Source organism: Pteropus alecto, unplaced genomic scaffold (assembly GCF_000325575.1).
Source record: "Pteropus alecto unplaced genomic scaffold, ASM32557v1 scaffold25, whole genome shotgun sequence".
Taxonomy (NCBI): Eukaryota; Metazoa; Chordata; class Mammalia; order Chiroptera; family Pteropodidae; genus Pteropus; species Pteropus alecto.
In genome coordinates this window covers 18,296,479-18,311,618 of record NW_006441955.1, presented here as the reverse complement: position 1 = coordinate 18,311,618, position 15,140 = coordinate 18,296,479, and the positions used below count along the sequence as shown (strand labels likewise).

The following is a 15,140-nucleotide window of genomic DNA, read 5'->3' as shown; positions in this document are numbered from 1 at the left end:
TAATATTCCATACCTTGAAAGATAAGGGGTAAAGGAAAGTTCAATCTTTCCAAGATTTCTTGTGACAAATACTCTGGATGTTTTCATTAGTTGGCACAGCCTTCCATTTTTAAAATGACAAATGTTTTTAATTTATTAACTGAGAAACCTTTTGCTTCACTAAATGTGCCACAGGGATATGGAAAACTGCCAAACTCTCTCCATATCCTACTTCAAGAAACATCTTTAAAATCATTACTTAACCTCAAGTATGTCTCTGAAACCCCTTTATCAAGACAACATGCATGTTGATTCTAGAACTTTGGCATTTGAAGCTTGTTTGTTTTCTGATTGTTGAAATGGTCACATTTCAATAATACTTAGATTTCATGGGTTTGTTTACATCTTATCACAATATCTTAAAGACTTTGATTGTTATATATGATTTGTCTTGATAAAGATCAGTGGACTATCATTAGGACAAAACCTTGCAGTCTTTAATGATGATATTATCACATTAGCAATCAAACCAAGAAATCAAGAAGGAAAGCATGGTGCCTGGTACCTAGAAGCAGCTTATCAAATATTTCTAAGTTATGCTTTTAAGCAAGTTATGTATTTTAAGAACAGTGATGCTTCTGTTCTATGTATACCCATTCTTCCCGAGAATTTTTATCTACTGATTTCAAGTCTCTTTCTATAAATGATTTCTAATATAAAATATCAATCCTGATTTAGTTTCTGCTTAATGATATACCTATCTTTAAATAAAACTCAATTAGTCTAGAGCAAAACTTAGAAATATTTACTAATCTCCTACTCTGTGCTAGACACTGTGTTTTCCTTCTTGATTTCTTGTTTTTATTAGTTGCGTTTTAATTCTCTTAATTTTGTACTTTGGAGTCATGTTTTTCTACTGTTTTCTTTATACTAAACACTCTACATCTTCCCCTTCCTTTCTTTACCATTCACTCAATTGGGTTTAGACCCTTACCATATCCTAGTAGTATTGCCAAAAATATAACTGTAGGGAAGTAAACTATTTCTAGATATCTTTCCTTCACAACCATTTACTCAACAAATATTTATTAAATGTCTACTATGTGTTAGGTAGGTGTTGGTTTATAGGAGTGGGAACCATCAGTGAGTAAGAGCTCTAGTCCATGCTCTAATGAATTTACTGGATAGTAAAGGAGAGGAATATTGAATAAAAAGTTATAAAAATAAATCCATAATTACATATTATGATAATTGCTATAAAAGAAAAACTTAGTTTTATCCACTTTATATATTGACACATACATTCCTCAGTTCTAGAAGCTTCACTGAGTCCACATTTTCAATAGCAGTATTTCCCAGTCCATGTTCCTGAGTTGTATCTTCTTCTAAGAAATAAGCAGTGTGCATTAGCATATTGAGGAATCAGAGAGGTCTTGTGACAAAGAAATATGCATATCTTTGTTCAAACCAGTGTTTCCTAAACATTTTTTTAAAAATTAAAAAATTGAAAATGTTAAAGGTTATCACTGCAATTAGGAATTAGTATTCTGAATCACATGTTTAAGGAAAGGCTGGTCCACAAGACTTTTCAGTTTGCCTACTCTTAAGCTATTTTACCTAGTACTTTTGTAAGCATACTTTTCCAATTCTATGCTCTACCTTACACTAGACCCAATATTTACTGCCCTTTATCCATTTTCTCCATCTATACCAATCCTGCCAATCTATGGTAAAACAATTATATCTTTTTAAAACATGTTGATTTTATCTTCTGTTGATTATTATAACTTGTATGCAGATCTTAAAACATCATAGCAGCTGTAAAGAGAAACCTGTAAATTGGAACATCTTGGAATGATAAATAGAATATTCTGTTTTACTCTTTAAATTATTTAGGTCATTGCCTGTGAGTGACAGTGTGCTCTGTTAAAAAATCCATAGAGTATGAGTTTGGATCACCTATTGGAGCTCAAATTCTTTTAAAGGTTTTCTGTAACTGTTCCAGACCATAATAATGCTACTTTGCTTGTTCCTCCTCATTATCACCATTATTATTGTTATCTTAACTAACTATTTTAAAGAACATCAGCCTAAGGATTATAGAACCGATCTGGAAAAATTCTCTTGAGAGAAGATTCATACTAAGTAGTGGCATATACAAGCTTACTCAAAATCTCTCCTTATTGTATCACATAGGTTGAATAACAACATTTTAATATTTTTGTCCTTCTCTCTCCACACCTCTTCTCTTGGAATTTTTATCTTCTGACTTACTTAAATATGCAAATATAGCTGTAGAAGACAGTAGAAAGCAGACTTTAAGATTAGATTAAAATAGCCCATGTTCAGAAAAAGTGTTCTAATTCTGTAAAAAAAAAACTGTTACAGTTATATTTCTTAAAGAACTTTGCTTTCAGACAAGTTGGAAACCTCAGCCAAGAACAGTATGAAGAAATACATTTCTGAGCATTAGGATACTTTCAAAGATCTAACTTTCATAAGGTGACAACTTAAAGTAATAAGTTTCTAGAATAATATTTGAAGGCTTATTTATAGAGACACAGAATAACAGAATGGAACACACATAGTCAGATAGAGGCTATTTAATTAATAGACTCTTAGGTTTGGTTGGAACCTTAATCTAACCTCAATCTAATCATTTGTCTCATCCTTAAATAAAATGCTCTTCTATCTTAACATCTCCTGAGATATTTTTATACTATAGTTTGAGATAAAACTTATATTCTTAATGATTAGTGAGTTATTAAGAAAAAGATCGATTATTCAACATGATTTACTGAGAAGCTAGAGATGTGTATTGAGAAGCCAGAGATGTACATTTAGATATAGTTTAATCAAATGTCTTATTTAATAAAAATGTGGGTACATGATGGGTAATATATATTTCTGTAAAAAAAAGTCTCCTTTATGTGAAACACTTCATTTCATACTTTCTTTCAAAGATTTGAGTAGGTACATTTAGTAGGAGCTAGTAAGAAGGCATTTTCCATGGAGTTGTCTCATCTCAGGAATTTCTTGCCTTTTGTGATATGACACAATGTCAGTATGGTGCCCTTCATAAAACCTGATGAAAAACATGTTTTCAATCTGATATAAACAACTTAGAGAAAGCATTTATTTTCTTCTTCTTTTTTTTTTTTAAATGCCTACAGCACCTGGTCTTCCTAGGTGGTCTCCTATCCAAGTACTAACCAGGCCCAACCCTGCTTAGCTTCCAAGATCAGATGAGATTGGGCACGTTCAGGGTGGCATGGCTGTAGATGAGAAAGTGTTTCTAAATGGTATTTTACACTGCTTTATACTCATTCTTCAATCATAACTATAGATAACTTCTGACATTATGTTTGTTAATATTTTAATTAATACTAATGATGGTGGTATTTGTGTCTTCAGGATATTTTAAGCAAATAAACAGGGCTTGTAGTGATAATCGTTTAATCAATTAAGTTGCTTTGAGTATAAATCAGTTACTTTATAACTGGAAAGGTTTTAAGAGATTTATGAAACATATAAGACTGCTTGTTGTCACCTTCAGGCTGAAAAGAGATTTAAAATAAAAGGAAAATTAATTTAAGAAGTTTAAAACTACAAGGAAGTTAAAAGCATGTGAGAATGCACTCATAGATTTAATAATGGTTAAAAGAAAGCTTCATGAAAGGTTAACATGGAAGAATCAGAGGCTCACTATTTTGTTATGATTCTGAAATTTGTTTCATTGTTAGTCTATGAAGTAAGATTAAAAGTACAATTTCAAACAATTTAAAACATTCTGAATATTTAAATACTTATCTTTATTTATCTTGTGAATAATGAATGCCATGTATGAAATTTTTTAGTTTAAATTCTTAATGGAATAAATTATTTAGGAGATGATGAAAGGCAATAGGATTTGAAGGCATTAACAGAATAAAATCAAGAGTAAAAGTTTTACAAAGAGAATTGAAAAAGGTTTAAAGAAGGCAAATGAGCTCTTTAAATGAAAAATAAATATGCCTAGATAATGAGGTCTGCTACAAGACAAAACGCACTTCACAAAGATCACAGTACAACCAGAATAACCATTTCCAAAATTCAAATCTGAACATGTGTAAAATTTTTCACTGGCTCCATGCTGCCCTCACCATCAACCCCATAGTATTGCATAGCCAGGTATGGAAGCAGTTGCCAAGATTTCAGTCTCCTCTCCCACCATACTCATACCTTACCTTCTATGCCTTTGGGCTTTTGCATTATCAGTTTCTTCTCCTAAACTACATTGCCTGCTCTTCTCTCCTGGATTACTTTTCCTTGTCATTTTCAATTAAATTTAAAGATCATCCTTGCAGAAAAATTTTCCTCTACTACCTCTGTTATGGGCAAATTGTGTCTTCCCAGATTTATATGTTGAAGCCCTAATTTCGGTACCTCAGAATGTGGCCTTATTTGGAAATAAGACTATGGCAGTTAAGATGAGATCATATCTGTATTTTTATAAAAAGAAGGCCATATAAAGAGAGACACATGGAGGGATGATGCAGGAACAGAGAGACAACATTCATCTGCAAGCGAAGGAGAAGGTTCTGGAACAGATCTTTCCCTCATAGTCCTCAAAAGAATCCTGATAATACTTGATTTTGTACTTCTACCTTCCAGACCTATGAGACAATGAATTTCTGTTGTTTAAGCCACCTGGTTTGTACTTTGTTATGGTGGCAGCCCTAGCAAACTAATATAATCCCCTCTATAGATTTCAACCAAAAGTTAGGTGTCTCTTCTCCAGCATCTATAGAACCTAGGGCCCAATCTGGCATAGACTTATTACAGTTGTTTCCTCTTCAATCTCTTGAGGTAGCATGAGTTCTTAATTATAGCATAAACTGACTTTTATTTATATTCCTAATCCAAGGCAGATATGCAATGTGTCCTGTTTTTCATATACCGAATAATGAATAGAAGCAAAAATGGAAATTTTTTCTAGCCTTAGGTTACCAACCTGTTGAAGAAGATTTAAAACTGCAATTTCAGATGCAGGGAAAATTGCCCGATACAAGTATAAAATTAGATACTCTGAAAAACAAGGCTTGACATCACAGAAAGTACAGAACAGATAGGTTACCCACTCATTCTCAGAAATAAATGTCCAGGAAAATAAATGACTTGATGTCTTTAATCAGTACATGTAGTGAATATAATAAGTGACTTAAACCTAAAAACTGAACCCAAAGAATTAAAGAAATATTTAAGAAGTAGCTTGAAAAATTGGTGTGATGGTTATCATATGAAAATGATGGGCTTATCTTGTTTAGAAGAAGCAGTTCTAATAGAAAAGAGAGAGCATTATATATTATGGACATCCTAAACTGATAATGGAAGTAAACAGAAAAAAACATTTGAGAAAGGATAAAAACAGAAATTATATTACCTTAGAAAGTAACCACAAGATCATGTGAAATATAGCTGAGTGATACTTTCTAATGGACATTATTATACTGGCACAGAGAAAAAATAAGAGTTAGGAGAAAAGAGCTGTTTAGACATTTTGGACATATGAATCGCTTACTCAAAATTTTGCCATTTAAAATTCCATTTGTTATTTTCTTCAGAATATAAAATTAATGTAATTTATTATTAAAAATTTGGAAAATATAAAAAAGCATAAGAAAATAAAATTGAATATAGTCCTACCATCCAGAGCTAAAGCACTATTAACATAATGGAGCTCTCCTATCATTCATTCAAAGTTGCACTCTAAATACACACATACATACAGACACATATACGCTCCTCACACACACATACAGCACACACATATGTTATTAAGATTAAATGTACTGTTTTGTGTCATGCTTTTCTACTTAGCATTATACTGTAAACATTTTCTTATCATTAAATATTACTTGAAACATATTATGTGAAGACGATGAAAGATTCTGTTGCAGATATGTCTATTAATTTATTTGACCAATCTTTTTCCTATCCTAGAAATTTGTGTAGTTTAGTATTTTTCCAAATTATAATTAATGCCTTAATAAACCACCTCAAATATAATTTCTTGTGCATTTACTGGGGGAAAAGGATTGGAATACTTTTACTCTTCTTGATAAATATTGCAAAATTGCTCAATTATTTGCACCAATTGATACAATACCTGAGTATTACATGTGACTATCCATTTGCCAGTAGATATTATCAGTTTATTTTTAATCTCTGTTAGTTCTATAGAGCATAGTATAATTTAAGGTGTTTTTAATTTTTCCTTTATTTGTTCCTCCTTTGATTTATGCTTACAAAATCAGTTTGTTAAATGGATTTAAATCAATGGCTTGCAAACAGGAAACACTTCATTTCTCCCCAATCACTGCCTTTAAACATTATCTTTGGAAATTCTCTTCTCCCTCTTGTACAAGAGTTTATATCTATGCCATAGCTTTCTAATTGTTCAGTTCTAGGAATAGTCTCATTTAGATAAGTAGACTCATTTTCAGGTATAGTTCCAGAATACTGTGTGAATAATCTACATATTTTTGGAAGTTTACTAGAAGCCACGATTTTTGAGCAAGTGGGTCCATTAAAGGGAACTATGTAAATGATTATATAAAGGGTACATTTTTATATGTAAAATGTTAATTAAATTTAAGTTCTCATTTAGCTTTGTGTTTTCAGGGAAGTGATAGTTACAATAACATAAATAAATGGAGCGAAAATATTTCTAAGATTTTCTTTTCCCATTGTTACTAATGAACCCTTTTAAATGAATGCCTCTCGATAGCACTTCTGTTGACTGACCTGGAAATTTTACACCAAGTCTTAGATCAAGAATATTTATTTTTCTTACTGATGCAGGAAGCCACAGACCAAGTCATTCTTTTAGTAATATAAATTCAATGTTTTGCTTTGTTTCACGAACCCAATTAGAGCTCAATCCACCTCTAGCAATTATATTGAGATTAACATATGGGTGCTGTCAGAACAAATCATCCTCCGATTTCACATTTTCTAGATAAACGTAGAACAAAACAAGGTACAGAAATGAACGTCAATGGAGACAAAATGCACCTGGTTTCTCATTAAGTAGCAACAACTGTACAGCTAGACTGGCTCTGAACCAAGGGCCAAATCTAATCCGAAGCAGAAAAATAATGTGATTTTACCATTCTCCTGAACCATCTACTTCGTTTTTAAAGATAGGAGAAAATAATTCATCAAGTGGGTTTATATGCATTGTGTTTGTGTGTGTGTATAACTGCATGTTGAAGTTGAGAGCATGCAGCATCAAAGTAGGAAAAAGATGAATACTTTGAAATAAGTGAATACATCAGATAATTAGAGCAATCTTTTTAGTTTCTTAGATCAAGTATTTTATTTATATTTTAAAAATAATTCTCCCTAATCATAGTAAAAGAAATATATTTAGAATAATTAATTATTCCCATTTGTCTCAGAGCTATCGTATTAGTGGTCTGCTTCGTAAAGCTAATAACATATAATTGGGAAGAGTATAGAAATTAAAAAGTATTTTATCATATTTTTAGACAATTTCTACTTTTATGTAGAAATAGAGTAGATATGTACAATAATTTAACCTCAATATCAGAGTAAGAGCCAATAGATTTTTGTTTCTTGTTAAAAGTTTATATTTCAATTAACCCTCATAAGATTAATTTTCCTAGTGAATTTCTCCTCCTGTACAGACTTTCTTATTGACTACTACTTTCACTGTTCTTTAAATTGATAACAATGTTTAATGTATCCTCTCATTTTCTCCTCCAAATCTGACCTTCATATTGCCATCTTTCAATTAATGAATCGATAATCATCCAGTCGCCTAAGCCAAACCTTTGGAACCACCTTCCATTCTACGTTTTCTATAATTTTCCACAAATGAATCAGATTTTCAAATGTGGCCCCTCCTTTCTGTAATCATTGCTGGAACATTGGATCATGTTGCCTTCTTTTCCTCTGACTACTTAAATAGCCTTTTAGTTCATTTCCGTAGAGCCTACCCTGTAAATGTTGGCAACTTCTTCCACCTGACACATACCCACAATGCCTCTGCATTTTTCCTATGCTTTTGTGAATGCATTTTTCTGTCAGGATGATCTTTATTCTTCCTTTAACTTGGAGAAATCTTAACCATTCATCCTCAAAACAGCTCAAATGTCATTTCCTCTGCAAAGGTTTTCCAGCTTCCTCAGGATTTTAAGTTACTCTCTTCTTTTGCCCTTAGAGCACTTTCTAGCCTGTATTGTGGTAAATTGTCAAAGCTCATGCTGAGAAATCATAATGACATTGAGAACCATGACCAAGACAGACAATTTCAGTATTCTATACTTTAACATTATCCTTCCTAGCCAGCTGATGATTCAAAATTTTTTTTACATTTCATCAGAAAGGAAGTCAAAGCACTTTCATGCTTTACTAGATATTACATATGGGTGATATCTAAATGATGAATCATTTTTCTTATGAAATGTCTTCTATAGCAACATTTATGTTCTAAATAACATGCTAGCAGGTTATAATAAACAAGGCCAGACACTAACTCTGCTGGCTTGAACAACAGAACATTATTTTGCTTCAGGTACAAAATAATACATATCAAATTTTAAAAATTCCTTGTCATTTATACATTATAATTATGTTCTGTGAACAATAAAAAAAATTGACAAAATTAAAAGCATTAATATAATTATATTTTAGTCACCAAGATTTAAATTAATGAAGATCTATTGCAGATCTCTGTAAAATAAGTCACTGTTTTTCTGCTTTAACCCGAGAATGGATGACCATGCTAGTACAAAATTGAGTAAACATTATTAAATGGGTCTCATACCCCAAAATTATTCATAGCCATTGCTGAGATATCTCACAATAATTATAAACACATGCACACACAAAATTTTCTAATGACCATATAATTAATCTAAAGACACTAAACACACCCAAAATAAAGTACATAAAGTGATATAAAATTATTTTACTCATAAAAATGTTAGCCTCTAAAATTGGTTTGAAAATATTTTCACTGGAAATATTCTGTTAGTTGGTTACATATAATTTATACAAAACAACATGATTATTTTATACTATATTAAAATGACAGAAAACTTGCATTTTAATCTTAATTCTGATGCTTACTACTGTCTTAATCTATGTTGTTTTTCATATGTAAAATAATAATTTTGGAAATGAATGGCTCAGATCTTTACCAAAAGTAAGAACATATGGTTCTAATTATTTCATATACATAGTTTTACTCTGCTCTAAATGATTCAGATTCTGTAAGGATTTTAGGCAGTTTTCCTTTGGAGTTTTATGTCACAACACTTGCATTAACACATACGTACACATACATATAGTTTTTAATGTTTCTGTTCTTGCTCTTTAAAAATCATCTTAAACTCTCCATCAACTTTTAAAATCTTAGCATCACTTTCTGAATAATTTGTACTGCTTAAATGTGATGGAAGTTCATCTTGAAATGTCCTGAGGATTATAAGTGGGGGCAGGATCTGATCAGATTTGTTTTGTACCTTGTTGCTCAGTGAAGAATAGTTTGAAGAAGGATGAGAAACCAATCAGGAGATTTTGAGAAAGTGCAGCCAGAAAGGAGGTAGAGATGAGAAAAGTAAACATAGTAAAAGATTAAGTAAATAAATAAATTAGAGTTACAATCCCAAAACTTGGTGATTAGCTGATCATGATTTATAGATCTCCTTTAGCTTTCTCCTAAATTGAATAACTTTGGGGGTTAGTAAAATTTGATATTATTTCTTCTGTCTCCTAACCACGGTTGTTTCTGTTCTTTATTTCTATAGCTAATCATGGTCAATTTTCTGATTCTCACCACTGGTTCTCATCTACTCTGCATTTTGGTGTTATCTACCTTCACTGCTGGACTCTAGCATCTTCCTTTTGTACGGATTCTTTTCTTCTTTTCATTTTTTTTTTTTTTTAGTTTCCTATTCCTTTCCTGATTTTATTCATTCCCTCAAATCTTAGATTACATGTCACCTCCTCTGTGGAGCTTCCCTAATCCTCATGGATTGGATTATAGAGTTGCCAGGTTTAGTAAAACAAAAACAAAAACAAAAACAAAATAACAATAAAACAAGCAACAATTAAAAACAGGATGCCCAGTAAACGATGGACAGTATGAGTATATACGATGCAATATTTAGGACATGTTTATACTAAAAAGTTATTAGAAATTCACATTTAACTGGGTGTTGTGTATTTAATCTGGAGCTAATAGTTTGGGAACCCTGGCTACATGCCTCTACATAGCTCACTGAACTCAGCACTTTTCGCCTAATGTGATATAGTTGTTTAAGTGACTCTTTTCCTCTTTAATCTGCAGAGCAAGTTTCACGTCTAGCTTTCCTCCAGTGCCTAGTGCAGTGTCTGGCACATCATTAATGTTTAATAAACATTTCTTGTGTAAATTCACGAACAGATACTTCTACCAGTCTGCTCTGTTTTGACAGCTGGCAATTGTTAGGGATTGAATTGTGTCCTCCCGGCAAAGAAAAATTTATAAGGTTGAAACCCTAATCTCCAATGTGACTCTGTATTTGAAGAAAGGGTCTTTAACAGAGGTAATTAAGGTTAAATGAAGTCATAAGGAGTTGTCCCTAATCCAGTAGGACTGGTGTTTTTATAAGAGGAAGAGACATCAGGGATTTGCACACACAGAAAAAAAGGCTATGTGAGGACATAGTGAGAGGAGGACATCCACAAGCTGACAAAGGAAGCCTTGGGAAAAACCAACGCTTCCAGTACCTTTATGTTGGACTCTCAGCCGCCAGAACGATGAGAAAATAAAGTTCTATTGTTTAGGCCACTTAGTCTGTGATATTTTGTTCTGGTAGCCCTAGCAGACTAATACAGCAATCCTGGGTGTATATAGCCATCATAACTCAATATACTTTCCCCCTTCTATTTAGAAAACTGAGCAATCATTCAGTAGCACCCATAACCTCTCATGTCTTCTTTATTCCCCTAGTTGGTTGCTCTGTGTATTAGAGATCTTCTCTGAAGTTGTTCGTATCTGTGCGTGCTGGGTAGTTATGAAACCAGATTTTTGACTAACAGATGACAAGGGCTTTTTTTTACTGTAAACTTTTCAAGTGAATTCAGTTTGCCTAATAATAGTTCTTTGTTTAATAGCATAAATCAGTAGCCATTTTCTCCTCTGGTGATTGACATCTTGAAAATTCAGATTTACAGCCATCATACTATACAAATTAAAATGTTTTTGGCAAAATGTGACTTTATATCTTAATAACTAGCTTTTCACTAAATTAAATGAGATGTAGATTATCTACCACATATATTAACCAATATATTACCCGGTTAACCAGTAAACAGCCCGCTTCCCTTTTGATAATAAAAATGTAAATATTCAAAGCAATTGAAAAAAAAAAATCAATGCAAAGGTCTATAGTCAAATCAATTAACTTTCTAAAAGTGTGTTCCCAATCTTATTTTAATCTTGTGCTCTCTCATGTTGTATTCATTCTGAGACTGTACAGTTTAAATCATCCTGTAGCTGCTAAGCAGTGTTGGCAGTAGAAAGATGGCCTCAAGCCATCCTGATCCTTGGTGGGTTGGAAGCATTTTTTCTTTTTACAGTGGACCTGCTGAAAGCCCATGGCTGCCCCTCTCTATGACTAATACCTTTAATTACCGTCCTTACCCTTATCTCTTCCTACCTTCTGCTAACCCCAACAAGGCCAGGGAAAACTATATAATTTATATTGTGATATTTCCTAGCTAGTGCTTTTCCATATATTTTTTTTCCTTTTTCCTAGCTAGTGATTTTTCATATATTTTTTCCTTTTTCCAAGTCAGAAAGAAACAGATGGGATAAAGCAACTTGATTTCTTTTTCTCTGGCCTTTATATGTAACCTCAACCTAATTGTAGCAGTGTTCTTTCCCATCAGCATCATTTCACCTCTGGTTACCATGGTGACCACTTGCCATACTGCTATTTTGCTTTTAGTCAGGTCTCTCAATCCCTCTTACTGTTCAATATCGGAATTTTGCATTATATCCAGTAACCTAAAAACTGCTGTATGGGGTATAAGTATAGTCTGTTTTTCCTCTCTAAGGAATTTCTCACTTGACCATCTTTTTCTAGGTCCAGTTTGTTTTCAAGCTATTAAGAGTCCTTCAAGAACTTACTCCTTCTGCCTACCTACTTTTTTCTGAGTCTCCAGAGTTCAGTTAAGTTTTTTTGTGTTTCTTTTCAAGCTGCCAAGAGTTAAATTTGCATTACCTGATATTACAAATAAACAAGTAAAGCAGTTTAGCTCTTTCTATATCTTATTTCTCTCACATAAATTACTCCTGGGGGGAGCAGGAGATTGCATTTTACAACATCTATCAGTGTGCTATTTTAGAATAAAAATAGCTTTTTACTCTCTCTCAAAAAGGTACTATTTAATATTTCTAAGCCACTGACTCATACAGCAGCCTACTAATGAACTAAGATTTTGTATAATAAAAAAAACACATAAAGGTAATTTTTTAAAAGTAGATTTTTAAAAATAGTTCCAAGTTTCAACTTATAAGACACTTGATTAATTGACAGTAGGAAAAAAAAAGTAAAAACTGGCAGCAAATTTTTTTAAAAAATAAGGTTTATATAATTAACAAAGATCCTATAAAATACTTCATTGCAGATTAGTATAAGCTCTGGAGTAGCTAAAGCAGAAATAATGAGAGGGTAAGAACATGCCTATGAAATTATCAGATCAAGGTTTAAATTTCATCTCTACCAATTACTAGCTCTTTCATCCCAGTTACTTTCCCAATAAAATAGGAATACTGTCTCCTAAATAGGATTGAGTGAATTAATTAATGTAAAATTCTTTACTAGAACTCAGTACGTTTTCCTTCTATGGACTAAGTGAAACAAAGTTGGCCCTCCTTAAGCAATTTAGCCCTCGTGTGGCACCCAAAACAGCTCTCAGAAAGCCTAGACAGATATTTTGCCTTCTGAAATAAAATAAGGCACTTTCCCTGTTGAACAAGTGCAATGCGAACCCACAATTGAATTTCCTGAAGTGAGGTAGTGAAATAAATGCAGTAAAAATTCCATTCTTTCCCTTACTTCCTGTCTTAAAAAAAGTAAGAGTAAATTCCAGGCCTAATAGGTATGAAAAACTTCAGCTTCTTAGTCTTTGATACAAAACTTGAGTATAAGACTGGTAAGTTTAAGGATGTCAGAGCTGCCCAAGGGAATAACACAACCACAAGACGGCAGTATTTCACAAGCTTTACTGAGCGGCACTTGGACAGGTTTTAAGAGTCCTGGGAAATGCCTCACAGTGGGAGACCTTCCAGAGCTGGTGGCATGGGGCTACCATCCAGAAGGGGAATAGGGCAAGGCACCTCCTGGGGAGAGGGGAATTGGAGGAAGGGGCTTTTATGTCTAGGTGATGTTGCTCGGCAGTAAGCTGAGGAGTCTGAGTAGTCTGAGCTGCGAAGGGTAGCAGGCCATAAGATGTGTCTTACCTATGGCTAGCTTATTCTGAGTGCAGTTTTGTGGGGCAAGCAAAGCAGGCAGGCTCTAAATGGTGAAAACTATGCTTTGTGGGGCTCTATTTGAGGCAATTGGTTGTGTAAGAATTTGACTTTGGCTCTTGCTGGCTTTAAACTAGTAGTCCTAGCATGCTGTGAAGAAACAAACAATATAGAGGCTAATACGCAGAGGTCATCTTTAACTCATTTATGTCACAGAGACTGATACTTTCAGAACCTTTGTTTATAACTTGTCTCCAATCAATTCAAGGGCTGATAATATCGAAGACAATGTAAAGATAATGATAGTGATGATAATAATAATCCTGATGGCTATATTAGGTGAGGGCCTATCATGAATCTCACAACAAGGTAAAAGAACTGGCAGCTTTAATCCCTGTATATAGAAAAGGAAATTAAGTCACAAAGCACTGGAGGCATCAAGATTCAGACACAATGGTTTAACTACAAAATCTGTATTTACACACACCCCTTTACTATAGGAATGAACCTTCAGATTAAAATTAGCTCAAATTTTCTGCAACTTTCCAGATAGAAATTTTCATTTTTCAGATATTCTATGCCTCTGAAAAAAGAATCATAACTTATTAGCAAACAGCAATGGGATATTTTTGAAAATCAGCTTTTGATGATCTAAAATGTCTCATTTTCATTCAAATGCTATTGAATTATATTAAAATATGAAGAAAATATTAAGTAATTTTTATTTGTGTAAAAAACTAAAAGTAGAAAACTGGTAATAATAAAGTTCTTTTTCTCTCAAAGAGGTGAAGATACAGCAAAATGACTTAGTAAATGTTCAAATATTAAACACTGTAGAGTTACTGAATAAATTAATTCTTAGTGATCAGTTAGAAAAAGTAATCAAACATGGAAAGTTAAAAGCAGGCTACATAACACTTTTTCTGCAATGTTTAATCTTGGAAATTCCCAGTCATTTTGGAAATAAAAATTGTGAAATAATTTCAACATATGTCATGTAGACTTGCAGAAAAGCAGCAAAAATATTATTTTAAAAAATAATGGAGCAATGTTAATGTTATTAAATGCTGATTTCTGAGATAGAAGACTTCTGCTTGCATAGATGTATAATCTGACAGAAGAAAGCTAAATGCCTTTGAACAAAGTTATAATTTTAGCAAAGACATGATTTCTCTGCATAAAAATAGGTGAAGTGTTGAGAAATCAGTGAAAGAGGTTTTTAGCATGAGCAAAGAATGTTTTGATAGTTTAAAGAATAGAAAAGTTGGGCCAGACACAATGTCAAAATTCCGAGGAAGCCTGCAAGAATTGATGTGAAAGGCCCCAATTTACAACAATTTTCCACTATTATTCAGAAATAAAATTATAAATAAGTTGGGAGTCACTTGTACCTAAGATAGGTGAATGAGGTACTCAGTTAATGCAAATAAGGAAACATGAGCAGAAAATAATAAATAATCAAATCATATTATTATCCTTGTTTTCTGGATGACTTAAATAAAATTACTTCACTGACTTAATTTTCACCCTCTCTGCTCTGTCCCTGGGTGAACAATATGCCCTCTCATGGAATCCGAAGAAAGGCATGTTCGCAGAGAAGTGGAACAAGGACCAATTATAAGCTTAATTG

At 32.8% G+C, this 15,140-nt stretch overlaps 1 non-coding gene across 1 annotated transcript; it reads right to left on the bottom strand.

The window, feature by feature from the left end:
* Positions 1 to 3,143: 3,143 nt before the first annotated feature.
* LOC112485796 lies at positions 3,144 to 3,262 on the bottom strand. The gene has a single exon (XR_003048576.1). It is a non-coding gene; the product is annotated as a 5S ribosomal RNA (ribosomal RNA).
* Between the last annotated feature and the right edge of the window lie 11,878 nt (positions 3,263 to 15,140).